The 14,312-nt window shown below is 33.9% G+C and overlaps 1 long non-coding RNA gene across 1 annotated transcript; it reads right to left on the bottom strand.

Moving 5' to 3' along the window:
- Positions 1–10,371: 10,371 nt before the first annotated feature.
- LOC136275669 (uncharacterized) lies at positions 10,372–14,104 on the bottom strand. The gene is made up of 2 exons (XR_010714189.1): positions 13,527–14,104; positions 10,372–10,665 (listed from the first exon to the last, which is right to left on the bottom strand). It is a non-coding gene; the product is annotated as an uncharacterized lncRNA (long non-coding RNA).
- Positions 14,105–14,312: the final 208 nt, after the last annotated feature.

Raw genomic sequence — 14,312 nt, 5'->3', positions numbered from 1 at the left:
CAAGCAACGAGGAGGTCTTCCGTCCGAATTTTAGAACGGATTTGACGTCATGGACTTAAATTTTGACAACAAAACATGATCTGGAAATAGTAGTTGAGTACTAATGATTTCCTGCTTTATAAGTTCTCTTACGTTGCTAATGCTTGCAATTCTTTCAATTGAGATAGAAAAGATTAAACGTTTTACCTCTGGCCCCTAAAATCCCTTATTAGGTAACGCATGAGAAGATCATTAAATTGTTAGGTTAAATAAAAAAAATTCAAACTGCGTAATTTTGTCAAAGTACGTTGCATACCTTATTTTGCTTTTGGAACCTATTAAAAACATCTCTCAGTAAATGACTATATAGATAAAAAGACTTTCGGCCCATATTGATCCCTAATTTGAAGGGTCAGTCCCTTTTACTTGATATCAAATGAAAGGTCTTTTAATTTGAAATATATTTTGTTCAACACGTGTTTAAATATTTGTTACCGTTCCTGAGATATACGGGAAAGAATGTTTTAGGGACCAATTCATTATCACCTTATAGGGGCCGTTTAACGACATTTTGAAGGTTGAATTTTGTTTAGTACATCGTTTTGAGCATCTTTCCATCTATACTGCATTTCAAAAGATATTTCATTTCTGATATATTGGTGTTTAAATGTTGAACATTTGACCTCTGAAAACCTCTGATTACGTACACATGATAAAATCATTACATTGCTTGGATACATAACTGTACATGTAAGATAACATTTCTGCTTTTATGACCCTTCACAAAATATCTCTCAGTAAACAGCTATAGATAACAGACTTTAGAGCCCTCTGGTCCCTTAATTTGAGAGGCAAGTCCCCTTTTCTTGATATCAAATGAAATGTCAAATATCAAATGAATATATTGGTGATCAAAATTTTCAACGTTTGACCCCTAAAAATCTAATTACCTCATTACGTAACACATGATAAAATCAATAGATTTCTTCGAAACATAACAGTTAACAGTTGAGATCGACTCAAATTTTTAAATTTCTTACCTCACGTTATTTTAAATGACAACATTTGTGAATAGAATTAGAGATCACTTAGGAGAAATAAACAAGTGTTGAAAATAATTCATGCCCAGGATCATGCACATGACAAATAAAGTGTCTTACACATGTAAATCTTAATGTTAAAGCTGCTTGGTCCGATTTTTGATAAAATATTTGTACGCTTTTAAACGAGGGTTATGCTAAGTATGTGTGTAATGATATACGTTGCATTAGTTTTCCTGGTCAATTAAGCCTTATTTCAATGAAAAAATAATATACATGTTGAAACTTGTTGAATCCGGATGTTGTGTATTATTAAAAAATATTGTGCAATCCGGATCTTGTCTTTTCCGGCCGCGATGCTTAAAATTAGTGAGAGTTATCTCCCGTAGTCCGGTCACTTATCGATCGATCGGCCTTCTGCGAGATAATTAATGCTCAATTATCGACAATTGTTTCTGTCGTAGCTATTCACTTAAATAACTGTGAATAAAGATCCAAACTAGCAGCTCATTTCAGTTTATACCGTTAAGTCATAATTAATAATAAGTTATAAATAAATACGCATTTTTTCCAAAATTAGATAGGTAGATAATAGTTCACTCCATTTTTTTAAGGCCGTGATTCAGGATACCGTGGGAGTAAGACTGCCGATATCGTTTGTTATCCCCGTTGTATGGGTACACGTACAAAGTTGCATATTATTCTGTCAAAATTCTCAATTTTTTATATATAAAATTCTCATTTATATATAAATATTAATCTATTGTTTCCTGCATAATAACAGTTCTTGCCATTAGTTAGTTTAGCCCACTGTTGACTTGTTAATGATTTTTAACAATTTCCGGTTAAGAATTTTCAGGTTAATCGGATGTTTGAAAAATTATCAATTACGATGATTTGATTGAAAAAGCATTTCCATCGTATGTATTCCGTTATGGATTTATTGCCCCCCCCCCCCCCGAAAAAAAAATGAAAATGAAAATAGGTACCGTAAATAAGATCGATGTAATCTAATATATTTCAAAAGAATTGAAAATTTTGCAAGAATACACGATCAAGACCTACTGCATTTAATACTATAATTATTTTGCAACAAATATCTTTAAAAGGAAGTTGGCCGTTCCGGCCAAGATTTTTATCCACCAAATTAGACAAGTTTTACCGTACAATGTACAAATTTATTTACAAAATAAACGACATAAAAGGGTTTCGCGTTATTTCGCCTCGTGTTTAAACTGGCCCCTTACGCCGAAGCTAGTATGATTGTATTACGATTTTGACAATAATACATAACATATACAGCATGACTATTTAATAAAAAAATTGTATATTTGTTCATTAATAGTTTTGAAGTTTACGTTGTTTATAATTGATGCAAAACATGCAGGATGAATAAACCCGGTCATTCGAAGGATGAGACCAAACAGTTAACCGTTCTAAACTATCCCATGATGTATTTATGGGGGTTTTGTATGCCCAATTATATTTATTTACTTTGAATATTTCTAACGTTAAAAGGCTATCAATTCCGTGTAAATACGAGTATCAAATAATTTTCCATGCAAACCAAATGAATGATCTTACAAAGATATAATGGCCAATCGGAACATGCAGCTTAATAAAACTTATTTCTCCACTTATTATACCTCGAAACGTTATTTCAAATCAGCATCTAACAATGAAGGGAAATAGAAATATTCGGCGGATCTAAATGTTCAAATATTCTTATGATAAAATTTTGTATTTATGGCAAACGTAGATTAATTATATATATTTTTTATCTCCTACAAGATATAATCGCACTTGTGTTTTGTATCCATCTTTTTTACACTCTTTGTAGCCAAATCTGTCAAAATTCGTGGTCGTTTAACCCTCTTGTTTTAAACCACGCTGAAATGTTCACAATCGATGCGCTGTTAAACGAAAGAACTATTTTATGACATAGACAAGATCACAAAGAACAATTATGTAACACCTTTTTTCAATGACAGGCTTACTATCTTTTTTTGAAATTACGAGACCAAAACAGAATTCATTCGTAGGTAAAGGTAAAATCTTTTGCAAAGAAATAAACTCATGTGTGCATTACAGCAAGGCGCAAATCTTGTGTATTGGAAAACAGTATAGCTAGGCCGCTCGCTAATCCAACAGCGACCTATTTCTTCGGCCGCAGGCAAAGGATCGGATGCTTAAAATTGTTTACATACACAGCTCGGAATCCAGCTAGATTTTTAAATGCGACTCAAATTCATTGCATAGAAACAGTTCTCCTATTCATAATGTGTTTTACTAGAAAAGTATAAAACTGTTTAAACACTTTCCGCATGTAAGCTGGTTTACTGTCTATGGAAGTAGGTAAAATCTTTAAAATTGGAATTTTTCTGTTTGCAGCTAAATAAATAAACCCATGGGTGCATAACAGCAAGGCGCAAATTTTGTGTATCGGATAACGGTAGACCGCTCGGTAGTCCAGCCGTGACCTATTTGCTCGGCCGCGGGCAAGGGATCGGATACCTAATTGTTCACATACACAGCTCGGAATCCAGCTAGATTTTAAATGCGGCTCAAATGCATTGCATAGAAGAAGCTCCTTTATCCATAATGTGTATCACCAGAAAATAAATAAAATGTTCTAACAATTCCCGTAATATAAACTGGTACCCTTTATGTCAGTTATACGCATTAATACCCCGTTTATTTGCCAAATAAAACACAAATACATGGTAACAAGTCTAGCTTTTAACACTTATATTATGCAATACCCGAACAAAATATTATTGTTATGAAATTAATTAGATCATAATGAACAACTTTTGCAGCGACAGCTATATCGAAATCTTAACCGCTTTTGAGTTATAAAATGAAAACTTTGAAGGGTTCTAGGTCCTTAATTTGAGGGGCCAGTCCCTTTTTCTTGATGTCAAACAAAAGATCTCGTAAATATAAATCTTTTTTCTTCTACATGTCTTAACAAAATATTTACGAGAAAAGAGATAAACTAAGAAAACCAAGCAAAATTAGAACGCTTTTATTATCTCAATTTTCGAGCCCTACCGAGTGCCGGCGTTTCTTGTGCTAGAGAAATATGAATGCGTTTGTTCAGAGAAGCAATCTTTTGTCTATCATCCCTGAAATTTTGAAATCGATATCTTTTGTAGTTTATGAGAACACTCTTGGACAAACCAACCCCCTAAAAATCATTAAAAGGCCAATATCTCAAAAACGGAAATGACGTCATCAACCAAAAAATTTTCCGATAAGGTTCACAACATAGTTAGTAAGATCTGAAAATTTCGTGCAAATCGGTTGAGCCGTTTCTGAGATATCGCGTGCACAAAAAACCGTAAGAAAAAAAAAGAAGAAGAAGAAGAAAAAGAATCCGAAGAATAACAATAAGGTCTTCCGTTGGAAACGGAAGACCTTAATAATAATAAACTAGACACGATCTCGTTGCGAGCAACGAGGAGGTCTTCCGTCCGATTTTTATAATAAGGATTGACCATACTCTTGATCTTTGTCAACGAAACGTATCCGGAAAAGGAGGCGGAATCTATGAGTGTAATGGGTGGAAGACTATCTATCCCTTTGGTGTCCCTTATTTGAGGGATCAGCTCCTTTTTTAATTCATTTTAGTTAAACGGTAATTTTGTGTACCGCTAATAAGTGTTTAGAAAGTGGTTACCGTTTTTGAAATATCTAGGAAAAATCGTTTTTATATCCGGTCCTAAAACTCCCTTTAGGGTCCAGATAACAAACAATATATGGTTGTACATTGTTAAGCACATTATTTTGAGCATCTTTTGATGAATACTGCTTTCCAGAATTTTCCTCTATTTCGAGACATTGAGGATCAAAGTGTTTGACTTCTGGCCCCTTAAAATCCATGTATAGGTAAATAACCTTAGAATAAACTTAATTACCCCTATAACGTATCACAAAATATTTCATGCAAAAACTTATCATTAAAAGACTTAAGAGCCCCCTCAGCCCCTTATTTGAAGGGCCGGCCCCTTTTTCTTGATTTTATAAGAATGTTCTTGTCAATTCAAACACATTTTGTTCAACAAGTGTTTACAAATTTTGTATCGTTCTCGAGATATGTTGAGAGGGTCGTTTTAGGGACCGACCCTAGAACTCCTTTTTGGGATCGCATAACAAAAAAATTATGGTTACAGATTGTTAGGCTCAATATTTTGAGCATCTTTTGTTCAATATTGCTTTTCCAAATTTTTCTCCATTTTGAAATATTGAGCATCAAAGTTTTGGACTTCTGGCCCCTTAAAATCCCTAATTACGTAACATAGGAGTAAATGATTGCCATGAATAGGTAAATAAACTTAACATGAACATAATTGCTTCTATAACGTATCACAAAATATTTCACGGTAAAAAGTTATCATTTAAAGACTTTAGAGTCCCTTCAGCCCCTTATTTGAAGGGCCAGCCCCTTTTTCATGATTTCAAATAAAAGCACTAATGTATTCTTACACATTTTGTTCAACAAGTGTTTACAAATGTGTACCATTCTCGAGATATCTTGAGAGGGTCGTTTTAGAGGCCGACCCTGTAACTCGTTTTAGGGACCGCATAACAAAGAAATTATGGTTGCAGATTGTTAGGCTCAATATTTTGAGCATCTTTCGTTCAATATTGCTTTTTAAAATTTTCCTCCATTTTGAGATATTGAACATCAAAGTTTTGGACTTCTGGCCCCTTAAATCCCCTAATTATGTAACATAGAAGTAAATGATTGCCATGTGTAGGTACAAAACGTTAGAATAAACATAATTGCTTCTATAACGTATCACAAAATATTTCACAGTTAAAAGTTATCGCCAAAAGACTTTAGAGCTCCCCCAGCCCCTTATTTGAAGGGCCAGCCCCTTTTACTTGATTTCAAATAAAAGCACTAATTAATTCTAACACATTTTGTTCACCAAGTGTTTACAAATTTTGTACCGTTCTCGAGATATCTTGAGAGGGTCGTTTTAGGGGACGACCCTAGAACTTCCTTTAGGGACCGCATAACAAAGAAATTATGGTTGCAGATTGTTAAGCTTAATATTTTGAGCATCTTTCGTTCAATATTGCTTTTCAAATTTTCCTCCATTTTGAGATATTGAGCATCAAAGTTTTGGACTTCCTGGCGCCTTTAAATCCCTAATTACGTAACATAGGAGTAAATAATTGCCATGTGTAGGTACAAAACGTTAGAATAAACATAATTGCTTCTATAACGTATCACAAAATATTTCACGGTAAAAAGTTATCATTAAAAGACTTTAGAGCTCCCTCAGCCCCTTTTTTGAAGGGCCAGCCCCTTTTTTTTGATGTCACATAAAAGCTCTTGACTTTATAAAGATTTTTTGTTCTACATCTTATAACAAAATACAATCGAGGAAAGAGATATTGAAAGAAAACCAAGAAAAATCACGACGCTTTTTTAACTGTAATTTTCGAGCTCGGGCGAGCTTCGGCGCTTTTGGTCACAGGAAAATATGTATACCAAATGTCAGATCTACAACCTTTTGTCTACAATCCCTGAAATTTTGAACTCAATATCTTAAATCGTTTAGGAGTTTACCCCTGGACAAGCTGACCCTCTGAAAATCGTTAAATTGTAAATAACTCAAAACCGGAAGTGACGTCATCATTAAAAAAAATTTCCAATAAGGTTCAGATCATTATCTATAAGACCTGAAAGTTTATTGTAAATCGGTGGAGTAGTTTTAGAGAAATCGCGTACACAAAATTGGTTGGAAAAAAAAAGAAAAATAATAATATTAGGGAAAAAGAAACCGAACGAAAACAATAAGGTCTTCCGTTGGAAAACGGAAGACCTTAACTACAGCAAAGCTCGTTGCAAAGCAACGAGTGGGTTTTCCGCTAATGTCGAAAGCAACGCTAGAAGTACGTCTAAGAAGCAGAGTTCTTAATCTAGTAACAAAGAAACCTAAGTACAAAAAGATAAAAAAAAATCGAATGATTCTTGGTACAATTTAACATAATCCGAATGTTTTTAAGTACGACTTAACCAAAAACTCTTAACCATTTCAAGAACGACTTAACAAAAAAACAATGTGTTTAAGTACGACTTAACACATTTGACTTCATTTTAGGACATTTAGGTACAAGTTTACTTTACCTTGAACTAACATCTTTTTTTCCTAACCCAGAATGCAAAATTAAAACTTACGTAAAAAATCAATTTTGTTTAAAACATAATTCTGAGCAAATTTTCCTCTTCACTGCTTTTCAAAGGGTTGACCTTTCGTACTGTGTGCTCGTTGCGTCATTATTTGTCAGAAACTTATCGATGTAAAGTTTACTTTACTGTACCTCTGTGAATATTTTCTATGTAAAATTACTATGAACCAGACAACATTGAAATGGTGAACATTTCAAAGGGCCCCACTATGTTATTTCAGAGAATTCTGCTTTGACCTTGACCTATAACTTGAAATTTTTCCAGCTGGCATAGAACTTTTAATTCAATTTCATTCCCCCTAACATACATGCATTTTTGTTCAATCTGACCAAGATTAAGCATATTTGGAAAATGATCTACTGTCTAAAACTAATTTTAAAAAGATCTGCTATGACCTTCACATTGACATACTTGGTTCAAGGTCACTGCACGCCATTAACCAATAAACTCTTTAAAGGTAAAATATTAGCCAAATAGGGGCTAAAAGCAGAGTATATCTATGCTCTTAAAATATGGATTTTTGTGTGATCTGATATGACCTTGACTCTTCATCTACAAATATCATTCGAGGTCATTGCATATATTTTGATCAAAGGCATCATGTGGGTGAAGTATGAGGCTGAATTGAGCAAAGGGAGAGAAGATATACTCCGAACAAGGATTTTTAAAAATATAATTCTGCTATGACCTTCACAGTTTCTTTTTACTGAAAATAGGTTCAAGGTCACTACACACCCTTTCACCCTTTACTCAAAAGCTCTGCTTATGTGAAGTCTGAGCCAAATAGGGGTTAGTAGAAATTATATATGCTCTCAAAAAAGGATTTTTGCATGATCCGATATGATCTTCACCCGTTACCTAGAAATTTCATGCAAGGTCACTGCACATCGTTTAACCATAGAGACACTCTGTATTAGCCTGATTGGACCAAAGGGAAAAAAGATATGCCCCAGACAAGGATTTTATATATATAACTCTGCTATGACCATAACCTTATACCTAAAAACATGGTTCATGGTCACTGCACATCCTTCAACCAAAGGAACCCTGTGGATGAGGTATGAGCCAGATTGGGCCAAGGGGAGAGAAGCTATGCTCCTGTCAAGCCATCTCGGATGGACAGACGGACAAATTGATCACTAGAAGGCGCCCGCATAAACATGCCTTTTTATCTAATTTAAAATAGTATCCATGCTATCTGCCCATGGTGAATAGTCATCAAAACCATTCATCAGCAGAATTTGATTTCCCTCCTTTTTAAGGTGGTATGGGACATCTGTCGATATTAATGTGGATTAAAGTACTATATAATTGAAAAATTTTCACCGGTTTAGAATTTTCAAATTTTACAATATGCTTTTAAAAATATTTGAAAAGGTAAAAATTGTAAAAACCCCAGCAGGATTCGAACTCATGACTTAAAGGTTCCTAGTAAACCCTCTAACCCACTGTGCTAAGGAGTTAGGTGACCATTTTTGAAAAGAAACTACATGTACTTATATAATTACACTTTATTTTATTGTTTATTTCGATAAACAATACGTCACAACATGGAAGTGTCCCATATCACCTTAAACTCGGAACACCTCTGACCTAATAAGATCGCCGCATTAAATACAAAGTTTGATTTAACTCTAATTTGTTTATCATCAAGAAATTCTGCATTGCTGACAAATACAGTTTTCTTCTGTATAATGAAATACTAATTAACTGACTATTCGGACAATAGCAAGTTTATTGTCCCACTCCACAGCAACTATTTCCCTTGGCTTTGCCTCATTAAATAGTTGCTGTCTTGGGGGACAATAAACTTGCTATTGTCCTCATACCCAGTATATACTAAATAGGCATATAATATCCCATCCACCTACATTTCATGTTATATAACCTCCCGTTTGTAACCTTCAATTTCACTGTAAAGTCAACATATCTGTCATAGCCGCAAGTTTCACAATTTATTTCTGCTTGTCATGTACTTAAAATTAGGGGCCTTAATATTGCTTACCAATTCCAACAAGAGACATCCCTCTAACTATTGATAATCATTAAAATTCATTTCATGAATCTACGCAACAATGATAAACCTTCAAGTACGGTCACTCTCAATTTTATAAAAATATTGACGGTACTTTATCCGAATCTGTTCCTTGTACCTTTAACTTAGTACACTAACATTTTTATGAAAGGACGGTTTGTCTTAGAGTAAGAAAGCTAATGCAATTCTGAGAAAAAGAATACCACATATTGCCAATTCCATTGAGGTTTTATAAAAATATAGCCATTTAAGTGAACCCACCATTTCCAATTTCCTTTAGTAAACACAGATTTACAGGGTTCTCCATAGTAAAACATCTTTACCTGACCTTTTAGAGGTCAACTTTTGTTCAACCACCTTTAAAAAGAAACCTTATTCAATACAACATACGCCTACATGATATAATCATGATAAAAGCTTCACATCACTTAGAAATACCCTTACATGTATACCCCCCACCCCCCCCAATCTATTGATTTTCATAAAAAGTCATGGTTTGAAATGTTTTACCTAATTTTATGAAATGTGTGGCAATTTCCTTGAGTCATTTCTCACACATATTTGAAAACAATCATCAATGATTCTAAAATTTGATCTTTATTTGTTTATTGTATGACTTGTACCATTTTAATTAACAAATAGACAGAGCTCTGTCCTGCTTGTGATTTCTTGTTTTCATGAAAAAAGTAAGCTAACAATTAATCATATTTAGTGAATATCTAATCTATTCTGATTTCTAGTCTCCTTCTAACCATGCTAAAACAGTAAGTTACAACCTACAAGTTAGACATCTGCCTTAAATTAGAATTAAATTCAAACACACCCAGGTAGCTGGAGACAGAGTTGATTTCAATGAAAAATGTTCAAATTTGACATGTTTTACTACTTTTTTTATGCATATATACCTTAGAGAGGTAGAAATAGGTTGTTTCTTGTTCATTTCAAAAGTAATTATCATAGCAGATGTTATTTCAAAGTCAAATGTACATTTACATATCCTACATGTAATCTTAATGCAGACAATTAAATAGAGGGGGGGGGGGAGGGATTTTTCAATTATGTAAACACATCTAAATATCTTTATGAAATAAAAAATAAAGGAAACATAATTGCATACTTTTATTGAAAAACAAATTTTCACAGCAATTATGAATTTCTTTAAACAGCCTTAATTTTGTTTTCATAATTTCTTATCAAACACAAACTACAACATGGCATGATGCTTTCTTCAAGTTCCATTATTGTTCATGCATTATCGGATTTAATTTGAATTACCGGTAAATAGTCTGTCGAACACAAGGAATATGCATGTGGATAGAGGTGACAGGTTAATCTCAGGAGCTGACCCACAAGAATCAACAGGTACCGGTAAAAGCCATGTGGTAACAAGAGTCTGTTTTGAGCTGAAATTTAAAAAAAAATAATTAGCTGTGTTTACATACATGTACTAGTAATAGCTGTGTTTACATTAACATATGCATAGTATTTCTGGAAAAAATACACTGACCATGCAGTGTAATAAGTATGACATATCCCAATACATGACATAACATTTAGGCAGTACAAGATCAAAAATTTGCATATCAAGTCATAATTAATATAACATTAAAAAAATTTCATAGGTATAAACACTTATCAAATTGAGAGAGAGAGTTTGAGAGAGAGAGAGAGAGAGAGAGAGTTTATTACCGTACTTATAGTGCAACAGTCAATATTTCAATTCGTAAATTACAAACGAATATTACCCACCGAACAGCGTCAAAGTACATGTACTGGTATTAGCTTCTGGTATACCATTTTTTATCAATTCTACTGTGTTGTTTTTTTTTTGCAAATAAATTTAGCGAGGGTTTTTGTTTATTTTTTTATAAATTACATGTTTTAAAAACAATACTATGTGTAATAAGCATAAAACATGTATGAGTAAACTTAATGAAGAATTTTTAATAGATTATTTTTCACAGAATGTGGTACATTACATGTATGTCAATCTTTATAAAACTAGCGTATATTTCGTGCGCCATAAATTGCAAGTTTTTTGTAAATATCATTTACTTGCATGATAGGTATATATGGTCTAACCAAAATTTTCTTCATAAAGCTACAGCTGTATGTACCACATATATGTTTTGTCACAAGTATACATTTTTTTAAAAAATACCCAAATTCCAACAGTTGAAATAAACTCAACTCATTCTCTGATAAGTTCATTGTGTTTTGTGCGTGCATATCTTATTTGTCTGCTGCAACAGCAGCCAATCAGCGGTAAGCTGAATCCACAGAAAGAAAGTTTGTGTTTTAGGAGCGGGTAAATTGTTTATGCGACACTGTCAAGAAACCCACACCAAATAATAACAAGAAACATAAATATTCACTTAAATGTATTGTGTTGTAAAGTAAAGGTTTTTAACACTTATTGTATTTGGAGAAATAACGACGGAACAAACTGGGATTCGAACCTGGCCCTCTGAATCTCTAGTCAAGTGCTCTACCAACTGGCTACATGTATCTGGCACTGGTATTCAAACCAGTCTGACCGTCACATTCCTCCCCCCCCTTAAATGATCTTCACCCTCGAAGATCACCCCTGGCAGGAGTTAACCTGTTAGTTCTAGGGGTTGGTCACAACACCAATATTGTAACAGGATGGGAGAAATAATGAAGGACCAAACCGGGATTTGAACCTGATCCCCCTGAATCTCTAGTCAGGTGCTCTACCAACTGAGCTATCTGGCACTGGTATTCAAACCGGTCTGATCGTCACATATATAAAGAATTATTTTAAACAATGTTGTTCAATAAAAAATAACACTCGCAACCTTCAGTTTTTGTCTGTAATTAATCAATATTGGCGTGCGATCAGTTCTCGCCGAGTACCATTTCTCACCAGTGTATTGTTACGTCATTTTATCAGCACATAAAATTATATACGAAAATATGATGTAACAGTGCACCAGCGAGAAATGGTCCTCGGCGAGAACTGCTCGCACACCAGTACTGCCAGTAGTCAGATTAAAAAAAAGAGAATAAAAAATTACATTTAAAACATTAACAAGGACAATTTAAGTACACATCATAACTGCTAAACAAGAAAAATTATGTGAACTGGTACAATGGTACGCATAGTTCTAACTTGTAACCTACATGTACAAGTACATGTACCGGGTACCCGTTGGTCTGCTAATTTTTAAACCTCTCTAATGATACAATGATCGGCATCATAAAGATATTAAAGTCATGTTTTAACTCTGAAGTCTGAAGTATACAATTTTATTTACTTGAAGTTATGTCTACAGGGTATTCATGACTACATTTGGAGTCTTCTGCACAAGAATATATGATATGTTTCTAATTAGACCCTGCTTTGAATTTTGAGTTGAAAATTCACAATAGATAAATTCAGTTACCCTTTCCAGTCCCCCATGAACCTCGAGCGAGTCTAAACATCCATGAAACATGTAAAAATTACACGTTAGTAAACAAACACCCACACCATAACAAAAACATCTAACAGTGTGCACGTACTTACATGTACATCTAGGCCTATACTATATACTAAATTTTAACCAGTTAACAAGAAACTTTAAAAGGAGTAAAAGCCTCATATGGTGGCATAGATCTGCCACCACTTGTCAGATAATTATGTCGACTTGTCAGATCTTGATGACGACTTGTCAGATAATTATGTGGACTTGTCAGTTCTTTAAGTCGACTTGTCACTTATCCACGTGTTTAAAAATTTCACACTATAACCTTTCCACGCCCAATTTGTGCCATCAAGTTGAAATAATATTTTCTGACAAGTCGACATAAGGATCTGACAAGTCGACATTGGCATCATTTAAGTCGACATAATTATTTGACAAGTCGACAAAATCATTTGACAAGTCGACATGATTATTTGACAAGATGACATAACATCTGACAAGTCAACATCTTTATCTGACAAGTCGACTTATAATATGAATAATAATTTTCTATAAATTAGTGGCCATACTATTTTTTCTGTCAGATAATTATGTTAACTTGTCAGATCTTTATGTCGACTTGTCAGATATTATGATGACAACTTAATGGCAGTTAGTGGCACTAACAAGCTTTAACAACAGAATATTGAGTTTCTAGTCAATATGGTTATTTTCTGACAAGTCAACATAAAGATCTGACAAGTTGACATAAATATCTGAAAAGTCGACATAATCATCTGACAAGTCGACATAACTATCTGACAAGTGGTGGCAGATCTATGCCACCATAGCCTCACCTTCTTCAGTATCATCCACATAAATCACGCACTTTACTGTCCATCTTTTCTCCTTTATTACTCGTAGCTTATCAACGGCTGATCGTCGACAGAAGTGTGGCTGTCAGAATTTCCTCGTAAACGATTCACACGAGAAAAATATCCTCCTTAAACAAATATGTAGTATTGTTCCCTGTGCATGTTCATATGTTTCACAGTAAATTGAAAATGCATGTGTACACCGAAAGAATACACAACTTCTCTTCTGCATTACGGCTCTCTCTTTTCTACAATGGCGTTCGCGGCGCGCGCGCGGGGGTTACAAACAGGGGCGCCCCGACAAATAGTTGCACATAGAACGTTTAAATAATGTGTGTTCATTGAATTCATAAATGATATAGATGAAAAAAATGAAATTGAATCACAACAATTTATCTAAGACGCAACACAACGTAATGCAGTAAATGCCTGGGCCTTAAAGTGGCATTTGTTCGCTTGTGTGTCTATGTAGACATATTAACTCGTTCATGTACGATTCTCACATATTTGTTTTATGAAATTTGAAAAAAAAATATAGCACAGAACTTGTTTAATTTGATACCAAATGACATTATTCAATATATTAACAATAACTGAAATAATTTTTTTTCATAAAATGATAACGATTTTTGCTATCAGAAAAATACGTGTTTGAGCTGCTGACCCCTAATTATAGGGGCCACCCCCTTTTTTTCTTAATTTTAAATGAAAGCTCTCGTTATTCTAAACAACTTTTGTTCTATATGTATTAACAAAATATTTCTAGTT

Source organism: Magallana gigas, chromosome 5 (assembly GCF_963853765.1).
Source record: "Magallana gigas chromosome 5, xbMagGiga1.1, whole genome shotgun sequence".
In the NCBI taxonomy this organism is placed as follows: Eukaryota; Metazoa; Mollusca; class Bivalvia; order Ostreida; family Ostreidae; genus Magallana; species Magallana gigas.
Note: the sequence above shows the minus strand (reverse complement) of the source record. Positions and strands in the feature narration are given on the sequence as shown.